The following is a 27,619-nucleotide window of genomic DNA, read 5'->3' as shown; positions in this document are numbered from 1 at the left end:
TTAACAACTTCTTATTTAATCTGAAATTTCACATAGTTTTGCAAAATAATTTGCAGAATAAAAATAACGTGAAAGCTAATATTTGCTGCTTTATAAATGCTTCTGATCTTCACTGTAGCAGAAAATCCTTTAATTCACAGTTAAGTTTTAAAATGAAGGTGGGAGGGAAGGTTTTAAACTGACTTCAGCTGAAATGTTTTCTTGCTTCTGAGTCTGTTGAGCCAACAGGGAGGATCCACCTCTTTGGTATCAAGCTGGTGCACATCCTTTTTTTCCTGCTTCTCCTTCAGTGCTTCTCATGCCTGCCTTCAGCCATGGCTCTGTTTCTGCTGAACACTTGAATCAAGATGCCCTGATACCACTGCAAACTCCTCACTGTGGTTTCCTATCCTAGACATGCAAACAGAGCAATGCTCTTTCCTTTCCTCCTGAGTTAGGGGAGATATACTGCCTCAGCTTTGTTTGAAAGGACAGGGGTGTGTTGGACAGGCCTTGCTCTATCAGCTTCAGTTATACTGTATTTATATTAGCTGAGGATGTGGCTTTGGGTTCTGATTGCAGTTGCTGGTTGAGTCAGAAAACCCCAATTTTCTCCACTGTGATGCTTTTTTTTTTCATTTGTTTACTTGGAATCCAAGTGTTGGAGATGGGTCTTTAAACAGAAAAATATGATGGCTAAAAAGAAAAAATATGAATCTCCTTTCACAGGTGAAAAGAAAATGACAGGCTTACAAGGAAAGATGTGGTGAACTTCATCTTTGCAGCTTCCTTTTCCCATTTTCTACTGCAGAAGTTCAAGAGGGCTGTAAAACCTCAGGTTCCACAAAATATGACTGTCCCTAATTATAAGGTTAAAGGATTAATATTGCATACAGTAATAGGAAGTGTGAGGAGGAAGTACTACCCTCTTGGCTGAACACCCCCTTTTCAATAAAAATAGCAAACTCCAAATTTATATTAGGAAATGTGAAAGTCCCAAGAGTCTCAGCGTCCTCTGAAGTAATTTCTTCCACTTCTGGGTAGTGAGCTTCCTATTTATTCAGCAACACTGTACCATCTGTGGGAGAGAGAAAGCCAGGCTGGTTTGTGTGGCCTCCTCCGCTGAACCTCAGGGAAAAAGCGACGTCTTCCGCACCGCTGTTTTTTCAGGTTTGATTTAACACTTGCACAGACCTGGTGATGGCTAAGGAAGAAAAATGCAGTTGGGACTACTGAAACCAAAGAGCTGGCAGCTGTCATGCTGCTTTTAGGGAGGAAGCACTGGTTTGGGGACCTTGTTGGGACAGGTAGCAGGGCTGGGCTGGCCCCTCTGTCTTGGGCAGAGCCGTGGTTAAAGTCAGTAGGTCTCAGCTGATAGGGATAGGATTTGAGAGTTTGAAGTGGATGTTATAGTTCAGTGATTGAGAAGAATTAAAACCCCTAAGATTGGTTTACTTAATGGACTTTATTATGTCACAGAGACTGGGTCATTTCATGGTGAAGAGGGGAGAATGCAAGGAGTTTTTGAAATCCCAGTGTCCTTGAGTGCTGAGTGGTTTAATGAGTGGCCAAAGGCACAGAATGGCTCTTGCTTCCAGCACCAACTGGAAGTGGCAAGTTCCAGATGAGACCTTCCTTTGTGATGGAATTGGTGTGTTCTCCCTGTTCACTGGGAAAGGACAGGACACACATTGGTACCTGGTTGTGCTTTAGAGACTGGCTTATATATGACTGATGGGCACTTATGCCCTTGACTGAGCACATACCAACCACATCAGCTTTTGGATGTATAAAACCAGCTGGGGTGGGTATGACAGAGGAGGCAGGAAATGTATTTGCCTCTTCCATGTTTTTAAAGCTTTATCCCAAGCTACTGACCCCTCATTTAAACATTCATTTGCTTAATAATTTTATGTAGCTTTGTTTTGCAGGTATGCCTAATCTCTGTCTGTGTGAGACTCACACATCTGGCCCCTCTGTCCTGCCCTCCCATCTCCCTGCAGACAGTGTGTACATTTTATGCATCTCAGCTTTCCTACTAATTCCCCAGCTGCCCCTGCTCCCAACATCCACATCTGGCATTTGTTAGTGGCAATTTATGGCATCACAGCTCTCCAGCCATCCACAAATGCAGACCTGTGCAATGGCTTTGTCCAGTTGTGTGACTTGGCTTGTAGGACACCTCCCTTAAGATCTGAGGTGATGGATCCTGATGCAGGAAGAACAAAGTCTCCTTTTTTTATTTGAGGTATGAGATAAGCCAGCCAAATGGAAGTTTGAGAATAACATTCTCAATGTTTTTGAATTCTTTCTCATAAATTAACTTTAATAAGAGGGAATTTTTAAAGTTGGGCCCTTAAAACAGCAAAAAGAAAAACTTTGAGTGGGCCTTAACCCAAGTTATTTGTTCTGAGAAGGGAAGGACAGTTAGTAGCACCATCAGCTCAGAGAAGGTGATGGACCAGCACTGTTGAGAATTGAGCTGGGTTTAGGTTCCAGTTCATTCAGTGCTTCTAAGCCCACGTTTAACTTTAATCCTGTTAGTAATGCTGTGTGATGGTCAGGTAGAAGTTAAGAAGGTGTTGCTTCAGTTTTTCAGATGATGGTCCATCTCTGCATTAAGTACAGGCGACATTTCCTGCTCTTATGTGACCATTGTGCCCTGGAGGATTCAGTGTTGGAGTTAACTGCTCATGCAGACAAGAAACTCAGCGTGTTCCTGCACTGTCAGTGTGCAAAGGTAAGACAGACAAAGGTGCTTTTGTACAAACCCAGGGATCTTTAGATGAAAATCAGCCCCTTCGTGTGAGCTGCTTTGGGAAGTGACTCAAAGTAGCTTCATTTCTAGTATTGCTAAGTTCCAGTCTTCTGGAGCAGCCTCTTCTGATGTGATTGTTTATTCCTTTTATTTATGCCACCAGGTTTTGTCCTTGTCCTTTAACGTAGAACAGCAGAATTGTTCGGGTATCGGTGCATGTGTGGAGTTCAAACTGGACGTCTGTGTCTAACGTGGATGTGTGTGTATGCATGTGTCAGGTTTTAGAAAATTATTGGAAGCAGCTGTGGGTGGATGAGAAACAAAGCCGTGGGTCTGTGAGCCAAACAATTAACATAGGAGTGGAATACTGTAGTTACATCAGTCTTTCTCTAAAAAGCCTGAGTTTCTCCCCAATTCCCAAAAGTCCATTATTAATTCTCTTGGCATGTAGCATAGCAAAATGAGTGCGTTTATGAACTTGACTACTTCTTTTAACAAGTTCCAATAACTGCTTCCTAAATCTTGTGTTTTTATATCAATTACATACAGTAAGCATTGAAATCAACCAAAGAGAACTGCTGAGGCCAAGAAGGGTTATTTATGTTAAATGAGGATTGCCAACTGCCAAAAGTAAAATGTGGATATAATTTTATAACACCATTTTATAATTAAAGTCATAAGTGAGGTTTCCTGCTATTGTTTAAAAATGTGTCACAATAAATTTAAATCAAGGATGAAGGCACAGAAGGGGCTACTAAAGAACATATCAATACAACAAAGATGGTACAGCGAACATGTCTGTTGCAAAAGAAAAACATGTGCTAACAATTTCAGTGAAATAATTATATTTATTGCATATAGATTCTGTTTTAGGAACTATAACCACTTAGAAACTGTTTTCATTCATGTCAGATTGAGGTTAATTTGTTGTTACTGTATGTCTATAGATAGATTTTACTGTCAGAAATTTAATATGTTGGTTTAATGATAAGGCAGCCTTCTAGCTGGACCAGATTTTTTTAAAAGGCCAAGAAATCCAGAAAAAAGTTAATAGTTTTGGCTAATATTTATGTGTCCGCAGCATTTTTGAGTTAATGTTGTATCAATAAAGAAAATAAAACCCTGGCAAGTAAGTACCCACTCATCAGATTCAGAAAAATATTTAAGCACACGCTTAACTTCAGCATTTTCAGTGGGATGTTGATTTTAATAGTATTAAGCACAAATCTAAGAACTTCTTTAGGGACTCTTTTTTTTCAATTGTAGCCTGAATTCGAAGGAGAAATAACTTCAAATTATCAAAGTGAACAGGAGTAATAACAGCCCTTTGTTTTAATTTACTCATTGTCTGAATATGTAACTTTGCTCCTATGCTGTCAGAGATCTTCCAAAGGTTTTAGGGCTGACCCCTTGCAGCTTATGGGTGGTTGCAAATGCTCCCCCTTTTCCCAGAAAGAAGTGGTTTAATTCCCATGCATTGGTAAGAGTTAATCTCTAGAACATTCCTGGCTTTGGGAAGTCATGTTCATGGAATAGGTAAGTAATTTCCAATGGATCATTTCATCCATCGCTTTGCTAATAGAACCCATGTGTTTCATATCAGCACCGAGGGGACATTAATCAGTGCGCACCACTCCTGCCAGACATATTCTGTGCAGAGTCCCTGGTTACATCTCAAATGTCAATATGTGGAAAAAGATGAATAATAAAATGCAATAGATAGCATTTGTTACACATGCCATTTGTAAGTTCCTTGTAAAATAGATCCCAGGGAAAGAGCTGATGGTAATACAACATTGAAGTTATGAAGCTCTCAGAGGAAAGAAATGCTGGAGTCCAGCGGTTCATTGTAATTCTGATGCCTTCTGCACATGCATTATTGTCATACAGGCTTTAACTAGAGGACCACAGCTTATTTCTCCACTGACACAATGTGCTTTCCAAACTGGAAAAAATTTGGAAGCTGCACTATGCAGGAGCTATTGATGTCTTTGGAATTTTACCTCATGCCTAGAAAATCTCAAGATGTGCTTTTAAGTTGTTCATGACTGTGCTGCAATGGAGACAGCTCTATACCTGTAGCACAAGAAGTCACCATAGCCACTGGTCTAGTAAAGGCTGAAAAATGTTCCCATTAGTGATGCTAATTCTATCTTAATTCATCACTCACTTGAGGCAGAATTCCCCCATTGCTGGGGGAAGAAGTGGTGCTAGGAGGAGATTGTGAGCAAGGAGGAATGAAATGGGACATCAGGGGCGAGAGGGGATGCTGCGGGCTGAAGGCATAACTGCAATCAAGTACATAATTAGCCAGAACCACTCTGACAGGGTCTAGAAATCTGTGAGAGGTGATTTCAAAGTCTCTACAAGTAACTATTACTCAACTTCTAAACATCTTTTTGACCTCTCAGCTGAATTTCTTTTGTTTTTATAATGTAGTCCTTCACTCTTGTCCTGTCCTTGGGGGAGGAAGATAACAAATATTTGACTTCTCTCCGACCCCCAGTTTGCTATCCTGCAGCATGTGTCCTTCTTTTCCCACTCTCTAAATCTTCAGATTTTTTTTTAAGCCAGTTATCTTGTAAAGGTGAAATTTTTGTTTGTTCTGTTGCATGTATCCATTTCTTACTCTCTTTTTTGTATCATAGAGGTTATACTCAGGTCTACAGACTGAACTAAATGTTCCCAAACTATTCCCTATCTCTTAAAAATCAACTTTCTGGTCTCTTGGAGTTCCATCTGTGTTTCCAGGGAGCACTCTGCAGATAGCCAGGAGTGGCTCAATGTCCTTCATTCTTTTTGTAAGTGCTCTGAAGTTATCATGTGTGGCTGATCTGGATATATTTAACTATTCCAAATATTTTTTAACATGTTTTCTTTCCATAGTCTGGACTGTGCACTTACTCTGTTGCTATTAAGTTCAGCTTTAAGTATCTGATCTCAATTAACCTCCTTTAAAATCTGAAGCAGGAAAGGCCATGTTTAAGCCTTCTAGATGTTATCAATAATCAGGAAAAGCATCACAGATGCCCCCTCCTATTAAGCAGTTTACTATCAATAGCCTGAGAAGGCAAACATGGAAATGTCTTGGAACATTTAGAGGAAAAGATTCTGCTACTGTGGTGTTGGGGGGGGGTTACGCTGCCAGAAAGCTCAAATATTTGTGGATTACTCAATGTGAGAGCAGATGACTGAGCTGAAATCAGCCTCCTGCCTTTTACAGCAGCAGGAAGCATTTTGTTGTGCTACTTCCCTGGGTGCTCTCTAATGACAGAAAAATTGCACATTTCTGTCTGGTGAAATTCAGTCAGAATCCTTGGTAGCTGGACAGAAATCAGGCTGGACAGAGCTGCTTAACATGGTTTGCATTACACATGAGCTGCAGATGCTGCCTTGAGGAGAGTATGCACAGAATATTTTGTCTAATTAACTCCAGTCTGTGTTACCAAGAGGTTTCTGATCTTTGTCCTCAAAGTTAACATGTTAAAAAGTACACAAGGCTTCTCCCTTTCGTGTATCTTATATAGATACAGAAGGATTTTGAGAATCAAGAAAATGCAAACGACAACGTTTAAACTGAAGCAAAGGAGTGTAAGGTCAGTCCAGTGCTGACTATTGAAGAGGAACTGGAATTTATTTGGTGGTTCTGCTGCTTCTGTAACCAAGAGGATAAATGCAATTACTGTTTGGAGCTGCAGCAAATTTGTATTTGCACTCTGAATATCAGACCTTTAGGAGGCCTGCTGCTAAAAAGGCCTCTCCAGGCTCTGCTCTAGAGAATCTACATGTGAATTCTGCAGTGCAATTAGAAATAAAAACGATTGTTTTCATTGCTCAGAGAGAGCTGCCAAATGCTGGTGCATTTTCTGGATTTCAAAATGAACTGTGCTTATGCTTAACATCCCTCTAGGATGGAGCACAGCTGTAATCCAAAGCTGGCTTCAGGTCAAGCCTCCACCTTCACTCCAAGTGCCTGTACTGGCCAGTGCCTGATTTGGACAGCACTGGTGAGAACCATTGTGAGTTTTACCCCTTCTTGGTAAGGTACACAAAGTATTCGTGTTTCCTGTCCTTGCTACAACTGAGTACTGGGAAGTTTTTAAAGCTTCTGTCTTGCCATGACTTCCATGAGGTAGGAACTCTCAATTGCTTGGAAAATGGGGAGATAGTTTCTCTGTGTTCTAACTCGTGTAGGGACACTGTTACAGAGCAAAAGACTGATCCTGGATTTCAGCAGCTCAAGTGTTTTCTGTAGCTTTTAATCTTTCTTTGGACAGTGACCTTAAAAGCTGCCTCAGGAGCATTTCAGAGGATACTTGGCATCAGAGTCCCTCTCTGTGTCCAGAAGTTTTATCCTGGATCCAAGTGCATCGTTGTCTGATCGTTGTATTGATGAAGCATTTTACAATGAAACCCCCTGTTTAAAAACTAAAAACCAAACTAGCCCCTATTTGTTACAGGAGATCTGTGTTGCTCTGGACAACCCTTACCTTGCCTTCTGACTGGCCCTTGGAGCTCTGGCCTACAAATTGGTCCTGGAATAACTTCTGGTCCTCTGGGCCTGCTGGATCTTCCAATCTGGTTGTCACAGCTTTCCTCAGCAGCTTGTACAATGCTCCCATGGGTCTTGTGCATTGTGAGATTGGTGGCAAAATTGTGATGTAGAGCTAGAATTAAGGAAAGCATTCTCAAAAAGCCCTAGGAACTTGCCTGGTTTCATGGTTCATTAGAGACTTTAAACTCTTGCCATGCATGTTGAAAGATTTGCTTAAGTCAATGAAGGCTTTTGAGTGAACTTCATCAGGCAAAATTGGTGGTTCCTCTGAGAATCCAGAAGAACATTACCAGTTTCAAGCAGCTTTTGCTCTGAGATTTCTTTGATTCATTTAGAGCTGACACAGTAGAGCTGTGGAGCAACATGAGAGAAAATACTTAAATGATCTACAAAGCAAAACCACAGAATTTTGTGAAGTTATCATTAGAGCTGTGTTGAAAACTAGATGGTTTTTTGAAAGGAGCAGGGAAATACGACACGAAGATCTGCAAAACTGCCTTACTTTGATTGCCACAGAAAGAAGCTCAAAGCCTGCAAACTCCACCAACTGCTAAGTCTCATCTGAGAACTCAGACCAGCCATTATTCCTACAGTGACACGTGCAACCTCCTAGTCTTGAGCCAGATCCTATGTGAAGAAATAAACGATTGGAGCAGTCCTTGTCTTGGAAGGCTGAATGGGCACAGAAGAGATTTTTCAAGAACTTTGTTATGCAAAATTTATTGAAAATCATTTGTATCTTTAATCTGCTTTGAAAATCTTAGCTGTAGAAAGCTGATAACATTTGATATCTAAAAATGAGGGTGCTTGAGAAAATGTAGGATTAAAATGGACTTTTATGTACACACAGACCTGAGGCATTTTCTTTGGGTCCTCCCTTGCAAGCTATGCCTGCAGTATTAATGCTGTAATTTCAAATATTTCAGTGACCACCTTCTGAAGATTTCCCATGGATTCCAGTCCTGGTACTTCTGTGTTATTTTGATTTTACTGTTTCAGTGTCCCTGTGTGTCTGCTGGGCAAGTTTGCCTGACCAGATGTCCATACTGAATGGCACTTGAAGATTCCCAAGATGCCTGTGTTGTTCTTTTCCTTTCTTCTTTTCCAGTTGTGAACTTTCATCAGACCAGAGGTGACTGCAGATACAGGAGCACAGGAACGGGAGGCAACTGAATTACAGCAGCTGTGATACTGGAGTGGCTTTTTCAAATGGGTGTACTACTGACTGGCTTTTTTTCCTTATCCAGAAAAAAATGACTTTTCCTGTGGAGAAAGCCCATCTTTCAGCTTGCTGTACCCCAATAGATGCATGTGGAAGGGTATTTTACTCTGGAAATGATTCTTACCCACAAGAATGGTGGGACATTGCTTCAACTGCTTTCTATTTCTCTCAGAATTGTCTGGTGTCACCCCTTGCATTCAGTGCTTGAAACCAAGACGAGCTTGTGGAAACAGCTTTTGCTGTTTTCTGTCTTTGCAGGGCAAGTCAGACAAGGGGAAACACATCTCTTAGAATTCCATCTAGAATCCCATAAGATTTAATTCTCATCTGGCCGAATCCTCCCCTGAATTAATCCCCACCACCCAGGGAAGTGAGTGGAAACACACCTGGGCTCCAGGTATCCTGCTCCATGCTCAGAGTGCTCTGCTTCCACCATCGCTGGGCATGGCAGAAGCACAACCTCCACATATAAAGCCCTTCCCGATATCGCCAGAGCGAGGGGACCACAGCCTTAAAATCCAAATTAAATGAACCTAATTTCCTCTGAGATGTTAACGTGCCGCGCTGATTTCAAGTTAATCAAAACAGATGTTTTCGAAATGCATCAAACAGGATGTAGAAAATTTGGCTATTTAATGCAGATTCAAAGCAAATTCCTTACAACCACCACGGAAACCATGGCTGTTTGCTCAGGCCTGTGGAGCGAGGCTGTGCTTTTTAAGTGCCACTTGCTGCCTCTGCCCACTGTGGCCTCCATTCCATGAACTTATTTAAAGCTTGGTTATACTAAAGATAGTAGGCCAAACCTTGTTCTTGGGGACATAATTAATGTATCCTGCCAATTCCTTAAATAGATGCACATCTTGGAAGAAGACGGTTTGACATGTGTTTTATCTCCTCTTCTGGAAGCTTTGCTCTGAAATTCAGGCATTTTGTACAAAATAATGATACAAACAGAATTCAACTGAGGAGTTCATGTCAATATTTTCAGATTCTTTGTACCTGTATTTGTTCAGACCTGATTGTAACCCTTGCAATTCAATACTAGCAAGAAGCAAAAAAAGAGTTGTCTTATTCCTTCTGAGGTAAAACAAATATTTTTTGGTCCACAACATCCATTTGTGTTTTATTAACCTGATATTAAAGGAGGTGAAGTCTAGTTAATGCAACAACATTTTAGATGGGGATAAGTCAGTCTGAATCCCCCTCTTAAAATCTTTCAAGGATTTCAAGGAAAGAAAAATTTAAGTAGAAGTCTGGATACTTCAGTGTATATTACACCCGGTCTGCAGTTTAGCGTTTTTGTTGATTTTTATTGCAACTTAATGATTCTGGCATGGCCTAATGGAGTAGAATTTGATCTCTATCAGCATTTTTATAAAAAACTAAGGTAAGCTGAGGAGTTTGGCATTTCTGCTTTTGAGAATGAAGAGTCCACACCTCTTTGGACAACCTATCCCAGAGTTTGACCACTCTCACAATAAAAAAATAAGCATTTTTCCTATGGTCAAAGGAAGTTTCCTGTGTTTCAGTTTGTGCCTGTTCCCTCTTGTGCTGTCACTGGGCTCCAGTGAGGATACTCTGGCCCCCTCTCCTTCCTGCTCTCCCAACAGGTGTTTATTCCAGGGGATAGGATCTTCCTGAACTCTCTTTTCTAGGCTGAACTGTCCCAGTTCTCCTTGTCTCTCCTCATGGGAGAGAGGCTCCAGTCCCTTAATCATCCTTGTGGCACTCACAGCAGTAAATCTATAGGGTTTTTGTGTACTGGGGAGCCCAGAACAAAGGGGGGAAGTGTTCCTGATGATTCTTTTATGCTGTTTTCCTTCCATTACAGATCTCCCACTCTTCACTTGCCATTGTAAGCTGAATCACATTGGGACACCATCAAAAGCTCTGCACTGCTGAAGCAGGCTTTTTCCTTTCCTTTTTTTCTAATTAAAAAAAAATAAAAATTCTTATAAGACAGGCCAAATTATAGGAGTTTTTGGAAGAACAGACTATGAAATGTGGTATGTTTTTAATTGCAGTATTCTACCAAAAAAGTTACTCAAAATAGTGTGACAGTATTCAATGTTTATTAAGATCTGTGAGGATTTTGTTTTTAGCTAAAATAAATGGAGATAAGTAGTTATTAGACATTGGATGAAATCCCTTTATTCTGTGTAGAAGGACTTTGACATTTGGTACAAGAGGGATCCAGGTCAGGTTTTTATAGAGGTACAACTGTAGAGGCCAGTGTACTGTGATGGTCAGAGGCTTTCCAGACATCTCAGGACTGTCATTTGGGCTGTTTTATGCTCCAGACAATTGAGAACCCCTAAATTCATGGCACTGAGAGTGTGGGGAACTCTGAGCTTTCTCAAAAGTCTGTAGTTTGGAAACTTGTGCAAGACCCTGGGTATGAAGGAGCTCAAGTCCTGCTGATGTCACAGCAGTGTCTCACCATGATCCTTCTGAAGATGTGGACTCAAGTGTCCCAAGAGCTGGATGTAGGAGCTTTGTCCTGCTGTACATGGGAAGTGATGTTCCACACTGCCCTTCCTTCTTGGCTGTCTCTTCCTGCACTTGCACGTGCTTGAATGATAGAAGAGTTTAGGTTGGAGGGGATCTCTGGGGGTCGTCTGGTCCAACCTTTAACCTCATCTTTGTGGAGGAAGGAAAATCACTTGTTTAAACTTTCAGCGATAACCACTTGCAGTTGTTTAGCTCTCTGTGCCTCCAGGCACCCGTATTTAAATGTTTAATGTGCACACTTGCTGTATCAGTTCCTTAATGGCAAATTAAGGACTAAATGAATGGATTCCAAACCAAACACAAACCAGACCAGACACACATCCAACCAAGCATCTACACTGCCTGTATAATCCAGACCACATTTATGAATAAATGGATATGTTCTCTTTGGTGATTTTGATAATATGTTGTACTGAGTAGCAAATTCTAATTACTGCTCTTTGATACTCTGTAGCTGCGGGAGAAAAGCAACCTTCCTCTTGTATTTTTGCATGTTTTGTTTTCTGGTTTATAACTCATAATCCAAAAGCAGTATCTGTTTGGTTTTTGTTTGGTTTTTTTTTTTTTTTTTGGAATCATCTATGTTTTGTGAATTTGTGGTTAGGGAAATGGAGATGTACTCAGGGAACAGTCATGTATTTGACTGGGCAGTTGAACAGAAACACACAGGGATGGACTGGATTTCTTCTTATTTTTTTAATAAACTTTTTGAGCCTAATGAAGGTTTGTACAATGCTGACTGATCAGCAGACTGAAGACTGGGAAATTGTACTCTGTCTTGTGTAGCAGGAAGAGTTATAATTACATTAAAAGGTTAAATTATGAAAAAAAATCAAATATTAAAAAAATCAATGAACCACAATTTTATACAATGTATCTTTGCAATATATTTGGAGTATCTTTGGAACTTACTGTTGCTGGTCTGTGGTGAAGTTGAGGAGGCATTGAGTTCATATCAACTTTGCTGCTTGTGTGCATAAAAAGTATACTAAGGATGATTGTAATCAAAATTTAGTGCTCTTTGAAGGGCCACCATGCTTTGTGGTAAATTTCCTAGGCAGGATTGGCTCTTGCATCTCTCTGTGGCAGTTTTTGCACCTTGTGATGAGGAATCTGGTGTGGTCATTGCCAGGTCTGGGTGAGCTTGGGGCTTTTCCCCAAGGGTGGCACTCTTTCCCTCCGAGGTTTTTTCAAAGCTGAAGTTACAATCCGGAGTAAAGCGGTAGGTGGCACTACAGACTCTCTGTTCCTTAGGGAACTTTCCACAGTAACTCCTTCTTGCCAGCTCGCCCTGAACAAGTGTCTGTGTTTCCAAAAATAACAAGGCTGGTTCCAAGTTTTCTTGAAATATATGCACGGCTGGTTAGTCATTCATAATCACTTCTTTGCAAACACTGTGGATATTTCACATACGAGCAGCACGTCAGAAATGGGAGTTTTGCAGGAATTCCCAATATTGTGGAAAGGAGTCCCTGAAAGGTTCTTTCTGGCAGCAGGGGTGGTGGGTCTACCTACGTCAGTGACTGAGCTGCAGCAGCTTCCCTGCTGTCTTCTCTAAGCCCTTCCTGGGGTTACAGCCTGTGGGCACTGTGTCCAAGGGAAGGGGGAGGAGAGGCTTGCTGGAAGGCTCTGCTGTCCAGAGAGTCCGTGGGTCAGCTGAAGTTGTCTTGCTCCCTTCCAACCCCTCAGAAATGAGGAGAGTGTAGGGTGGGAGGTGTGGCTGTTGTGAATCGATGGATTTTGCTAATTCTGTGTGTCAAATCAGGACTGGGCCCTTGAGCTCACGTGCCATCACTGCCATCTTGACCTGCATTTCTGTTTCATTTTACCAGAAGTGCAAGGTTTGGTTGTACAACAAGTACCTAAACCAGGACAAGTGAATGAGTGAAAACACTTCCATGGGTTCTTCAGGATGAATGATGCGGAAGATGAAGCAGGATAGGCCAGGCTGGATGGATCTTGGAGTAATCTGGCCTAGTGGGAGGTGTCCCTGCCCATGGCAGGGGGTTGGGATGAGATGATCTTTAAAATCCCTCCAACCCAAACCATTCTATAATTCTGTATCATTCTTTGTACTACACATGTGAGCTTGGTGCAGGCCCGGCCTGAAATGCCTCAGGTAGAATCAATAAAAGGCTGCCAAGCTGATGAAGAGGTTTTAGCCATGTTTTGGAATAATTATCCTTTTCCCAGAGAGTTGTGAGGACAGCTGGTTACATCTCAGGTGCTCCAAGCACCTCCTGGGTGTCTGTACTGCCCTCACTGACTCCAATCTGGGGGCAGGAGCTCGGTGTCGGTGTGGAGCTGAATCAGTCACAGGCTCAGAGGCTGAGCCACGTCCTGCTTGTGGCAGAGAACAAACTTGAACTGAAGTCACTGCACATTCTTGCTCTGCCTGCACCACTGCCTTTGCTCAGGTCCTGTAGACTGGAATACTTCCTGTGCTGAAAACTTACGTCCAAACATGTCATGGTTTGGATTTCCTGCTACTGAGATCTGTCTGCTGGAGCCTCTTACATGACAAGTTTATGTTAAACCTCCCTATGACTTTGAACTTTGTCCTCTCTTCCTTGCTCCCTTCCCCACCAACCTGTCCCATCTGCCCCTCGTATCTTGACTCTTGTGCTTTGATTCACAAGCCCCATATTCCATCTGTTATTTGGGGAAGTATAAAAGCACCTGCCTTTGGCAGGGGATTAAAAGCAGCTGGTAATAAAGGAATTAATGGGACATGTGAACATGTTTAAAGCTTCAGCACCTGAAGATACTGGCCAGTTATGCTTCCCAAGTGTTGGTGATGGCTGTTTCCTTTCCATGCACAGGGAGCTGGCAAAACAGGGCTCTGAGCTACTTGATACCTGAAGTGGTATAAATAACAAAGGTGATCATTTTACCTGCCTATACTGCTGCAAATGTGATTGCCATTTTAATTTGATTTTCCTGCCAGCCTTTGTTTTTGAAGATGTGGTCTGTTTTCTTTGCTATCCAAGAACTCACAGTGTGAAGGAAGCACAATAAAGATGGGAGCAGCACAGGGAAACTACAGCCCAAGACAGAGCAATGTTCATGATTTTTTTTTTTTGTTTTAGTTTTCCCTGCTGAAAAAGCAAGTATTTGATTCAGTTTCTCTTTGTTTAAATTCTGTCTTGAGAGATCAGCCTAAGAAAGCCTGAATCAATTAGAAAACAAAGAAATGTTGTCCAAAGGCCATGTAATGGATTTCAGTTTGAAGAGACCCAGGACAAATGGATTGCTTTGAGCCTGAATCTATGAGGGGCACAGCCCCTGTCTCCCAGGGGCTTGTTGTGGGTCCCTGCCCCTCTGTATCATCAGTGGGGCTCCAGCTCTGCCTCATCCTTGGAGGAGCCTCCTCTCTCCATGGACTGCCAGGGAGCCTAGGCAGAGTAGCTTCAGTAAGGTGCTGAACACTGCTAGTTGAAATATTTTCTACCTCCTTCCTCTCTGCTGAGAACAGATACTTGAAGATTTGTTCTGTTTATTGTTTTTTAAAATTAATTTGAGATTTTAAGCTCTTATTTCCCCCTATTTTCTAAGCCAGTCCTGCAGATTAGAGGCTGCTTAACTTGTTTATGACCATCCTTCGTTCCTTCTGCACATCAGTCATGCTGGTGACACTAATAAAATAGGAGATAACCAGGATTGTCTCTGGCTCTCTGGAAGAACATATCCCACTGTTGTGGGAACGCTTCCCAGTAGAGAGGTGAGACTTAGGTGCAAAATCAGCCACGTACTCACTAAGCAAGAGACAAAAGTCAGCTACCCCCGCTGGTGCTTTGGCAGGGAATTAAATTCCTGCAGCTGGATTCTGCACATGTGGGTTAAAGCATCTCTCCAAAGGCCAGTGCATCCTGCAGTGTATGTACCATCCCCTCCAGCGTGCCTTCCCTGCTAGGCTCTAGTGTAAATACAGCTGCTGCCACAGGTCAGTGCTGCCTGTCACATCTTTGGTACTGTAAAACTACACTTGGCCAACACCAGGGTAATGGTCTCTTTCACCAGCTTGTGTGCATGTTCTCTTTCTCTCCCCTTCTCAAAAAGAAAAAAAAAAAAAGAATTTGGGTGGTCTTAAGCCTATATTCATATAATTCTAAAGACCAAGAGTCAGGCTAACCAGGAGGCCCTGGGAATCTTTTTAATCGACAGCTGTGCTGTCACAAAGGCGTTGCCTTCCTTGAACTTACAACTTAAGGCACTTTAAATAGAGGTTTGAGGAACTTCTTGAAATTGTTGTTTATTTCTTGACTTTTGTCATGAAAATGCTTGTTTAGCAGACACAGTGGATGCTCTAAAACCACTGCACAACTGCCTTTTTCTGGTGGTTGCTATGCCAAGCTAGTGGATGATCCAGGAGCATCTCCGGTTCACTGAAATAAATTTAAATACTCCAATATATAATAATACTACCTCACTTTAAATAAATTTTGAGATGTGTGGAAAAGAAGGTGCAGTGTTACAATGTTGGATCTGTGATGCTGGGGCAGGGCAGACTCTGGACATAACGTGGTAATTAGTTTAGTTTCTCAACTATCAGCTTGGCTAAGGTTGAATTCCAGGGTCAGTTAAGCCAGGAAAAGAAAAATCCTTTTTAATGCTTTGCTTTTAAAAATACACCAAAGCTTTTGCACCTCTCTGAAGACCAAATTGAAACTGAAGGCTTTGGGGTTTTTAAAGAAAGTTTTTATATAAACTTCTACATTCCATGTATGAGAACTTTGTTCATTGCAAGTATTGAAAAAAACCCCCACATTGTAGGGGATTATCCCCAGGAAAAACATTGAAAGCCTAGGAAATTGGAGATAATGATGTCCTGAAAAAAACCCCTCTTGACATGGTAATATGAGCAATTGCAGAATCTAAATAATCTGAACTCTCCATAGGAGGTGACCCTTTATTATGATTTCTGGAGCCATTGAGCACCTTTAGTTCTAAGCAAGTCAGTGGAAACTGTGGATGTGCAGCACCCGGGAACTGAGGCTCAGAGTCTTGTTTGTTCCCCTGGGGTCACCGCTTCTCCCTCAGGAGAGATTTGAGTACAGTAACTCAGCAGGGAAATCCTGGGGTTATGATGAGGTTCTCTCTTAACCTCTCTGTGTAGAGGTTAGGAGAGTTAAAGCTTGCCAGGCTGTGGGGAAGGGATTTCACCACACTCCAGGGCAATTCCCAATGGGATTTGGTAGTTTCTAACCCAGGCCACGGATGGTTGGCACGGCAGAATTTAATGGGAAATCAGTTTCTGTGGACAGGTAGCGTGCCTGGATCTCAGACCAGGGTATAAATATCAGAGCCTGCATTCAAAAACGACTTCTCACAGCACTCAGCTCTAACAAATTTTAGAGAAATGACTGGGAGATGATGTTCAAAAGTCTCCATCCTCTGTGCAGGGCTCTTCTGCAAATCTGTGCCCACACCAAGCAGAGTTCAGCAGGACAGGTTTCACAATCCTGTCTTTATTTGCCGGGCAATGAGCATGGAATTTTCTTCTCATTACTACATCATTCATGACCTGGCATGGTAGCTCCAAGAATCACATAACCTTATCCTGCATTCACGTTAGCATGAATGGTTTAAATCAGCATTTCTGTTGGGGGAAATTGTTGTTTGGGAAGCCGGGAGCATCCAGCAGGTGCATCTGTTGGGATGTTTTTCTCTCCATGGATTCAGTTATCTGTCTAAATGCAGGTCCCTAACACTGGCAGTGCTGTTTTGTTGGGGTGATCACTGCATCTCAGGGTGCAGCACCAACCTCATGTTGTGCTGGAGATTCCTGCAGCAGCAGCAGAGCTCTTGTCTACAGACCCAGTGGTACCTCATTCACAAAAGGTGAGACTTAATTCAAACCACCATAAAGGCTCGATTTTTAGTGGCAATGAGGTTCCTAAATATACAAGAAGCTGGGCCTTATTCTCTTTCTCAACCATGGGAGGCTGTAAGAGAAGCAACATTCATAGTGCAGTAATTTGGAAGAGTAATTATTGTTATTTTATATTGTTTTTATACAAGGAGGAACAGCATTTGCAAGTGTATTCTTGTGGAGACATCAGTATACAGAAGGGATTCTATTTTGGGATATTGAGATGATAAAGATGCTTAGGATGTCTAGTGAAGTGTCAGTGTGTGACACTGGCAACTGCTGTTTGCAAGAGGAGGATAATAAAGATAACTGTCTTTTGGGTAAATCTGTCTTGGAATTTGCCTGATAAAGCTGTATCACTGCACTCACATCAGGCAGTAACATTGATAGTGGTAAAACTGGATTTTCAAACACCAACCTTTGTCTACCAACAACACAGTAAGGAAAATGGATAATTTTGATCATTCTAAATGCAATTTGTTCAGTTCCTTTCAAGCATATAATCCCAATACAATGCAGGGATTTTTGTTTGGGCATTTTTCAATTCGAACAGAACAAAAGCACAGACCACTTGGAGCTTGAATTATCACTTGCAGCTGCACTGATAAAAGAGCAAACACTAAATGCCTCCGAAGTCCTGAATGCTTTAGAAGCACCCAAGTTTCTCTAAAGCAGCTGCTTTCTTCACTGTTATCTGGTTTCTCATTGAAAGCAGTATCTGCCTCCTTCCTAGGGCATTCCTGCATCTGTCTTATGCACGTAACAGGCACGGGAGAAGATCACTTTTGCAGCCTGGTATCTGTTCCCAGAGAGATGTCAGGTTATTATCATCAGGCTCGAGCTCCTGGCTGAAGTGCATTCAAATCAAACAGTGGGTTGTGACACGGTGTGTTGTCTGGGGCTATGGGCTTTGGGTGTCTCCATTCTGAACAGGAAATACAGAATATCTGTGCATGATAATGTACTTATCTTCTGGAAGAAGAGGCAAATTGCATGGGGAAAATGAGAAACTTCCTTGCTCTCAGTGATGTTTGGAATCTGTGTCAAAGCTGCATCCACACTAAGTCTGGGTCTGACATCCATCAGGTTTTTAGTATTTCCCTGTGGTTGCTGCAGAGATGGAGATAAAGCACTAAAAAAGGCTGTGTGAACTCAACCTCCTGGGCTCTCTGTAGCAAAGATCTTGATGTTCAGAGAGAGTCAGAAGAGAGAGGACTCCTCAGCAGTGTGGGATGACGTGCTTTCCCAAAAGAAGCAGTAGGATCTCTGCTTCTGTTCCACTCCATTCATTTTCACCTCGCTGCTGACAGTCGCTATCTGCAGCCTGGAGGTAAGCCAACACCAGTGCCACTTTGTGAGTCAAGTGTCAGGACATGGCATGGACTGATAGTGCCTGAAATCTTCCTGGGCCCTTAGAGATAACAAAGCCAGGTGCTCTTGAGAGCCGAAGTTCAATTCCCATCACCTTCCGTCCGGGCTGGAATCTCGAAAGGCCGAGCGGTGAGACAGCGCGTGTTGACAAGTCAGAGGAGGGGTTTGCTCTGGACATTGACTTTCTGAGGAGTGGGAGAAGGTTGGCTGTATTCACACACTTGCTGGATACTATTCTTACATGTGTAGCTGCTTTGAAGGGCCACTTTGGGGTATTTGGGCACTGTAACCAAGAGTTGTTGCAGATACTGAGCCAGATCTGGGCTCCCTGTGGAGAGAAATCAGGATGGACTGCCCAGCCCTGGGGTTCAAACCCAAACACACCACCATGGAGGGCTTAATTAGCATTTAGACCTCTCATTAACACCCATCCAACCCGCCAAGGCCCTTGGCAAAGCAGGGTTGGTCCCTCATGTCTTTGCATCAGTCATTGACAAGAAGTTAATGGTGGAATTGCCAATATTATTTTCACAGCTAGGTAAAACAAATAGTCACTCCTCCGGATTATTTGCTGAAAAATCAGACTCAGTTCAACAGAAACTGTTTGCAGTCAAACTTGGCAAACCATTTCGGCCCAACTTTCACACCCTGGAAAAAACGAGTGAAGTGAGAGCTGTCACTTCAGTGCATTTTGCACAAAAAGTATAGGCTTTATTTTGAAATGGAGTTTCAAGATCAGGTTCAATAAAATTACTAAAAAAAATAATTCTAAGACTAAAGAAGTGCCCTCAAATGGAAAAAAAAAAACACCCACTTGCCATTTGTGAACGTAGTGAAACATTTCTTGCATTCTGAAATGCATTTTCTCCAATATTTACTTTTTGACAAGCAAAAAGAAACATTTTGGGTTTTGAGTGACCCTAAGCATCTAACAAGGAGAACCTAAAGAAATACTCCTTAGATCATCCCTGCTCCAGGCTCTGGGGCATCATGCAGTTGTGCCGATGCTAACAGAGGAGGCTCGGAGGGGATTTTCCTTTGTGCTGAAGAAGCAAATTTGTGTCATCCCAACCTTGTGACAGGACTCCAGTGCTGGGACAGTGATGTGGGGGTGCCTTTTCTTCATGTCCCATTTGTTTGTATTTTGCATGAGGGAGGGAGTGTGTCCTCAACATTTTTATCACATAATGCCACAAAGTGGGATAAATGAGGGGAAATGGAAGAAAGGAACATTTACAGCCCATCACCACAGCAGAAATTTGCTGCAGTGAAATTGAGGCCCAAGAGACACATTTAAAAATAACTTAGGATATGTTTAGTTAAAATAAGACTAAAACTCAGCATTTTGGCCAAGCAAAGTGGAAGAATCAGATACTAACTGGACATCTGCAGCCAGAAATATTTTGGAAGCGGACCTGTTAAATGATCAAATGCGTGTTATGTGTGGAACCTTGTTTAAATCTGAATGTTAATACCACTCAGAAGATTTACAGAAACTGTTTGATTCTTAATACCTCTTCTAAAGATATATCTCTACAGTCCAAGTGTGTTTATTGCTCAATAATAAACAGTGTTGACAGGAAACTCATACAGAGTAAACACAATCCTTATGTTTTACTTCTCTGTTTTCATATGAGGTCAATGCCCTGCTACAACTTTCTTCTCCAAATTCTTAGCAGTTCAGTTTAGATGTTTCTTCAGGGATATGTGTCATCAAAGGGGAAAAAAAGCTTAATCTAATCTACATTTTTTAGGCCTGAGAAATATTTAACTGGTAAAAAAGGCTGTAGGAACACCTTAAATAAACAAACATTACTGTTATTATTATTATTATTATCTCTAATTTGATGCCAGTGATAGCAGTAATTCTTGTACAAACTATTTTCTTCTCATATATTATATTGACTAAAGCTAGACAAAACTAGTTCAATAAAGTTGGATAAATTAAAATTAGATAAATTTAAAGTTAGATAAATTTAAATTAAAGTTAGATAAATTTAAATGGTGGAACTATATCTTGTTCACATCTCCCACTGAAAATGTTTCTAGTCTAATGAAAGACATTAATCCAATGAAAGACAAGTTTCTTACTAAATCATAAACATCACTTTTCTTGCTTTTTCATTAAAAATAGAGATGCTAATCTTTTGGAGTTTTGATATTTTTGGTTTACCTCTTTATCCTTTATTGATCCTGGATGCAATAGAACAAGGGTTCTAAAAAGTTGCAAAGGATGAAAGAAAGTATGGAAAACGTTAAAAAAAGACAGCAAAAAAAACCCAAACAAAGTAAGAAAAAGCTGAAAAAGAAATCTGGAAAAGATCCAGTCAGCATCAGTGATAAGACATGATTTTGAACAATAAGAAAGGACAAAAAAGTAACATCCTTCCATGTTTTTAAAGACACAACATATTTTATATAAACATTTAACTTTTATAGGAAATGTTGTTTTGGGAATATTTAAAACAAAAAATTAATTCCATTATGGGATGAAAATTGCTTCAAAATTTCAAGTCTTTATCAAGAATTTCTGTATGTCATTGATTTCCAGCATCTTTTAGTCAGAACTTGGAAGATCAGTGTTTAACTAGGGAGCCTGGCCCTTTTGTATCATTTTATTATTAGCCAAAATATTTTTCTTTCTAGTTTTTAATTGCAACATTATAAACTTTATAGAGTCTGTGAATTCTGTAATGAAATAAGACTCATTTCCACCTGTGTCCAGCTGGAATTTTTTGAACCCTGATGAACAGCCACAAAAGTTGTAGGAATCTCTTTATAAGAACTGCAACTCAGGACCTTCATCTATGTTGCATTTTCTTGTGTCTCTGAGCTTTCAGAAATGGAACATTCCTGACTATTTTTTTTCAGAAGATGAGATAGCTGAATGTGTATAAAAATAATGATATTTATAGATTTCCACCTCCTCAGCTTTGCAGAATTTAAATTTGCACTGATTGTCTTAGAGCAAGGACTACAAGGACTCTTAAAGAAGAGAAACCTAAATGATGGAATCAGAGTGGTTTGGGTTGGAAGGGACTTTAAAGATCACCCAGTTCCACCTGCCCTGTTGTGGACAGGGACACCTCCAAGCAGACCAGGCTGCTCAGAGCTCCATCCAACCTGGCCTTGAACACTTCCACGGATGAGGCATCAAATAGAACATCAGGATTTTGGCTTATAAAAATCACTGTGTACATTTCCATCAGGAGGAGGCTCTTGCCCTTTTGACTGTGTTGTATTGAAGTTGTAGCACCCTTGGGACACAGGGTTTCACCGTGGGTGTGCTGTGCACCCAGCTGGAGCACATCTTTCAGCTTGGTTTTGTGGGAGAGAGTTCAGGTCCTGTGCCCTGAGCCTGCTTTGTGATGGGAACCACAGCACAGCAAAGGATGACAACTGAATGATTTCTTTCAGGAAGATACTTGCTGATTAGCATTCAAGTTTTAGCGTACACCCACCCAAATTAGTTGGAAACAATAAAGAGACTTCCTTTCAGTCACCTCTGTGATTAATTAGGTTCCCTTCAACTGCAGACTGGCGGGCTTAGGGAGTCAGGGAAACTGTTCTCTGCTGAACTTTCTTAGAGTTTCTGAGCTGATGTCTCTCTTTCCACTGCCAAACTGTTGAATGATTGCTGAGGGGCAAGTTGTGGGGAGCTGAGCAAGATGAGAGGAAAATAACCAGACAGGAGATCTGGACCTTCCTGTCCTGAATTAGTTCCTTTGCTGAAGCTTCCCCATGACCCCTAAATGCCGTATGACTGAGCTTCTCCATTGCTGGAAGTGCTAGCTGAGAGTCTTGAAAACTTAAACCAGCTGTATGAACCCCAAACTCAGAGAAGGAGTGAAAAAGTGCTTGTGCAGCCTCTCCATGTGAGTGTTTCAGGATTGTACTTAGGCTGTACATGTGATAGATATTTTTCCAGATATGAACCAGTGGGTGTGAATTCTTCTCTGGATTCACCCATTAAACTGCTGTAGTGCTGCTGTTAAGACCTTTTGGCTGTATGGGTTTTTAGAAACATTTTCTTTTGCCTGTTTCTGAAGGAGGACTGTCTATGAATTCTTGTCCTTCTCTTTGCTCACTTGCCAATAAATGAAACACCAAGCCATTACAGCTCTTAAATGTTAAAAGCCAGAGTAAATTTTATTCTAATCTGTATAAAGCTGTAACCTGAGGCTTTTCAGATCCTTTCCCAAGCGAGGGAAGGTCACCAGCAGACAGAAGGTGCCCAGCTCAGGAGTCATGGGATGTGCTACATATTTATATTAGCACACAGCAGCAGCTCCTTGTGAGTTGAGGGGAAGGGCACAATTCCTTTAGTCCCTCTGAGTTGATAAAATAAGGATTTATGCTTAGAAACACTGGCTTATTTGTATACTCTGATGTACCTGTTAAACTCATGCATGAAACTGAAATGGTCAGAGAAGACAAAGGCAAAGTCCTCTTTCAGCAATGTCAGCACAGCTCCAGCACTGTTTTGCCAGTTTTCCTCTAAAACTGAGCTTAGAGGGCTGTGGCCAGAGAGGAAGGCTGCTGCTGCTGCTGGTTTGTGCAGTTTAAGCCAGGAGAAGCAGGAGGGAAGAGAAGACAGTTTGCCTGAAGTCACAGAGGCAGGGGTGGCCTGGTGCACACCTGGGACTGCAGTGCTCACTCCTCACCCCCTTTGGCCTCTCATGAACACCAAGGCTGAGCTCAGCTCCCGGTTTTCCTCTCTCATTCAGAACATGGCTTTGGAGGCAACAGCTGCTCGTCAGCATTGACACCTGCTGGTCTCCTGTTGGGTTTTTACCTAAAGAATGATCAATTATCTCTGTGTATCCATAGAAGTAGGTAGCTTGGTCTGTAAAACCTTGTGCTGAGACACTTCCTCAGTCACTGAATCCCAGTGAAAAAAGTCCTCAGGAGACCAGTTCTGTGTACTTTGGCATTGTCTCCCTATGGAGCAAACACAAACTGTTTCCTGCTCTCTCATTTTATTGAAAATCAGTAGTTTTATTCCACAACTCTGTATCTTTCTGTTTCTTTCCTGTCCTATGAGAGTCTCTGGGGATGATACTTCTCTGCCTGGTCCTTTCTTTCTAGGGATCATTGGAAGGAGCATTTCCAGGACTCATTTTGCTCCTTCTACCACTAGGACAGTGCTTTGCAGGGTCCTCTGAGTGCTTTTTCATCCTGGCATCCCTCAGGCATGATCCAGGCATCTCCTGGCTTTCTGCTGCCAGTCAAGGAGTGTTAGCAGAGGTGGTCTTTCCTTTGAAGAAATAAAGAATTCCTTGTTGTGGATTATGGGTGTGATATAAAGATATTAAGTGCTGGCCATGGAATTTACCTACCCCACCAGATTCTTTTTAGCAGGGCATTGCATCAGAGAGCACCAGCAATGTGTGGCATCGCATGGAAGGTGAGCCTGTGCATTGGCCTTCAGGGGGTTGCAAAAGAAAAATAAAGGTGTAGTCAGTGTCACCTTTACCTTGATTATTTTAGGTTTCTGTGCATAACTGTAAAGTTTTTGAATTGCTTAAACATTTATGAGCTGGTTACCTTTAACATATTTACTGTTCCTTTGCATTAGAGTGGATAAATATCATTACCTCAGACTGGTGCATGTTTTTTTCCCCACATGAAATGCTAAAAGCTTTTCTACAAAAAAGGGGCCTGGGAACATTTAGAGGCATTTGTTATTCAAATCTGTTTTTAACCAAGTAATACCCTTCTGAAAAAACCCAACAAACCCCTTTTAATTTTTGAAAGAAGAAAATTTCTATTTTTTACATTGAGTACTGAATTTATGCTGGGAAAAGTGGTGACAGCATCTGGACATCCAAGCATGCAATTAGCTGCTTCCTTGAGCTATCTAAGGTGAGTGCAGTTTCCAGCATCTTTTAGAATAAAGGGTTTCTACTTACAGGTGAGCTGGTTCAAATTTAATGTATTTTGGAATGGATTTGTGTTCTGGCATGTTCGTGCTGTTCTGCTCAGTGAGTTTATCAATCTGAAAGTCTTCTGACAGAGTTCAATGCAGTGAAGGTGTACTCACTGACATTCTAGAGTATTTTCAGAAGTGGTGAAGCTGAAAACCCCCTCATCATTCTGTGTGAAGCACAGAACCTGGCACTGGAGCTTCGAGTGCTGGGGTCAGTACCAGGCATGTTAAAGCCAGGGACAACTTACTATTTTAATTCAAATTGGCTTCAACTGAGACAGAATTTCACCCTTTAGTTTCATAATTCCTTTAGGGAATCTCTGGGGAGGGGAAGCAGGAAAACATGGCTTTAATGCTAGCGAAAGGAACCTGGGCTGATGTGTAGGGCTCAGCACAGGGTGGAAGCCTGGCCCACTCGAAATGGGATGTGAGGGTAGGGCATGGGGTCAAGTTACTTCTGATGGGGCTCTCTGCTGAAGGTTATCACAGGGGCATGGCTTGAGCAAGACAGGACAGCCAAAGGTGGCGGGGGCATATTCAGAACATGAGGTTTTTGATGGAGGTGATAAGAAGAAAATAAGGGGTTATCAAACACAAAGTGGCAGAGAACCCATAATGGTCTAAACAGGAACAGAATCTTGGAGTGGGTGTCACACTGGATAGAGCTGTGGTCATGGAGAGTTATTTTAGAAGTGCGAGGAAAACATCAAATAAGTACAGATGAAACTATAGCACAGAGGTGGGAAGGGAGGCTTGGGGCTTGATGCTGCTGGGAGGTGTGCAGGCCATGCTGTGGAGCCACTCTGCTTGGCATTTAGAAATAGCTGGGCTGAAATTCCCAAAATGCAGAATTATCTGCAAATCCTTTATGCCCTCTGTGACTTCCTTCTCCTTGCCAGGTAGTGCAATGTGCCGATCGCAGTATGAAGCCTTTTTATTCTCTGAAATTCAAGACTGGACTATGCAAACATATAAATGGGATTAATGAATGCAGCTCATTACCGGCTCTTGATTGAGACCACACATGATGGTAATCAATCACTTTGGAGTGCTAATGGCTTTGGGTGCCTGACCCCTAACCCAGTCTTTGATGGCCATCTTGTCGGGGACACTGAGCAGAGCGCTCTGGACAGCGTCCACGGCTCTGTAAAGCAGTCCAAGGCAGGCTGGCCAGATGCACGCCTTGACTGGAGGAATGATGCATGCTCCGAGGAACAAATTGCCTCCACACTCAGCTCCTTCTGCCCCCAGTGATGGAAGACCAGCTTGGGTTGTGCCAAGGAGATTTTAATGAGGCGGTCCTGTGAAGAAAGAGATAAGAATTGCGTAAAGGAAGGGTGTTAGGGTAAAAGTCCAGCTGAATTTCCCTTGGCAGCAGGGTCTGGTGGAGGTGTTGGTGAATTCCTTCAGCTGGCACTTCCCTGGGGTCACCCCGAGGAAGGGTGGGCCATGGATCCACTGGGTGTTGGTGTGCATGTCCTGGGGCACCTCGGTGGTGCAAGGGCTGTTTGGTGAGAGGTGCTGAGAGGGGTCACAGGTCTGTCCAGGGTTGCTGAGGGGTCAGCCTGGCTGCTTGGCAGTGCCTGGGCACACTATCTCCATCTTCAGGTGACTTCTAGGGGCATGGCTTACATTTCCATGTTGTCCTGGAACTGAATGTCCCACTTAGTTAGTTAGCAAGACTGAGAAATACCTGTTCCTCTAAGTTTGATAAATCCTCATGGCTGGTTTCAATTGTCTGTCATAAAAATCAAATTATTCCATCTGCTTTGCTGTCTCAGGCAATGATCTAAGATTATCTCAGTAAGATAATTTACACAGCAGCTGATCTGAAGCAGAATAACACTGGACCATGAGAAATAGGAAAAAGAACTGTGGAGAAAGATTCTCCATGGAAACCTCTGGTGAACCCTCTCATTCAGGGAGTGAGGGGACTCTGGCCTTGCTTATTAGCTGAGGTTCCCTGTTTCCTGCTAAACCTTAATCCTGACTTCTGTGCTGGTCAATTCTGCAGTAGCTGAGGGTGAAGCAGATTTCCCCTACTCCCTCCACACTGGCCCCAAAATATAGAACCTTTTGTTTAATCTAAAAATTAAAAGGTCAAGTGGTTCATTTTTGATTAGCGAGAAAAATTAAAGCCAACTGGTCCTAGAATGGCTGAAACAAGTCAGGTTCCCAGAGCATTTGTACTCATGGCTGAAAGCAGATTTTGGAGGGTCCTCTGAATGCAGGTCTGCTGTCCATGCTATTGATTCCCTCTAGATCCCAAATCCAGCTGCCCTATGATTGCCAGGGACTGGATATGGATTAAAATGCTGCTAGGAATGGTTATAGACAGTACAGACTATGAATCACTGGTCTGGAGGGATTAGGAACTAGATTTTGGTAGCTTTGCTCGTGTTCACTAGAAAAAAATCATTTTGGGGAGTAGAGGTTGTGACTGTAATATAGAGAGAGGTAAGAGTGTGATTGATGGAAGAACTGCTCTGTCTGAATATTGGCAATTCTCCCTTTGGTCTCTCCTGTAGTATTTTGACATTTTGGCTCAGTTTTAGCCCATCAGGAGGCATGCAAAAGGGGATGCCGAGGTTGTGTGTTCAAGGCAGTAAGGATTGTGTTATCCTGATTAGGGCAGAACAGGAACTGGTGTGTCTGCATATAATTATGAAACAGTACAGAGCGTGCAGTGCAGAAAAGGCTATTCCCAAAACAACTCCATTACTTATATCTCAAGGATTTTGTGCCTTTGATATTGCTTTGGCTATCTCTTACGATGGGTTTCCTTCAGCAATGGGGTTGGATGTTCAGTTGTGACAAGCAGCCAGACGTTTTCAGTTCTCTCTGAGAGGTCACTGAGAGTTGGGCTGGCTATCTGACTGCAAATCTCATGGCTCTGGGTCTTCTCAAGAGATTTCTTATCCTCTGGGTTTTCCCTCGGCCAGTCGGAGCTGTTAACAGCTGCCTTTGTTTCGCTACTTCTGGACCTGGACCAGACATAGAAACAGAGGCGTGTGCACTGCAGAACTGTCATTGTGATGTCTGATCCACAGGGGAGTTTCAGGGAGGAAGGGATTGGAGTCTGCCAGTTTTATCGTCTAGTACCAGGCACTTTGCTAGGAGTTGCAAAAGGGGCTTCAAAGTAAGAAATCTTCAACATTTATAAATGAAGAAAAAGTGGTTGGACACAGGAGAAGGTTGTTCACAGTCCTCTGATGAAAAAGAAGAGTTAAAATATGGGAGTATTGCAAAGAAAATCCCCCAAACTCAAACCTCAGACCTGCTTGAGAGTCTTGTCCTAAAATAAAATCAAGTGGCAAAAGACTTTAACTCAAATGAAGAGGAAATCCAGCAGCTTGTGGTTGGGATGTGGAAATATCATTTCCACTCTGCACTGGGGCTTTATCAAGTAGGTATTATTA

General features: G+C 42.1%; 1 protein-coding gene and 1 long non-coding RNA gene across 19 annotated transcripts in view; one reads left to right on the top strand and one right to left on the bottom strand.

Moving 5' to 3' along the window:
* BMP2 (bone morphogenetic protein 2) overlaps positions 1–27,619 on the top strand; it is a 235,838-nt gene that overhangs the window by 61,709 nt on the left and 146,510 nt on the right. For 9 of the 18 annotated variants that reach the window (XM_086873829.1, XM_086873839.1, XM_086873759.1 and 6 more), the window contains one exon: positions 2,571–2,719. The exons of 7 other annotated variants lie outside the window; for them this stretch is intronic. The gene's annotated coding sequence lies outside the window, so the exon portion shown is untranslated. Of the gene's footprint in view, positions 1–1,017; positions 1,150–2,570; positions 2,720–27,619 lie in introns of those variants that run through there. 2 more of the 18 variants (XM_086873887.1, XM_086873856.1) reach the window with 2 other exon arrangements.
* LOC111926675 (uncharacterized) lies at positions 23,249–27,180 on the bottom strand. The gene is made up of 3 exons (XR_002863113.2): positions 26,973–27,180; positions 23,611–25,501; positions 23,249–23,528 (listed from the first exon to the last, which is right to left on the bottom strand). It is a non-coding gene; the product is annotated as an uncharacterized LOC111926675 (long non-coding RNA).

Source organism: Cyanistes caeruleus, chromosome 2, assembly GCF_971803275.1.
Source record: "Cyanistes caeruleus chromosome 2, bCyaCae1.hap1.1, whole genome shotgun sequence".
Taxonomy (NCBI): domain Eukaryota; kingdom Metazoa; phylum Chordata; class Aves; order Passeriformes; family Paridae; genus Cyanistes; species Cyanistes caeruleus.
This window is presented reverse-complemented; position numbering and strand designations above follow the sequence as displayed.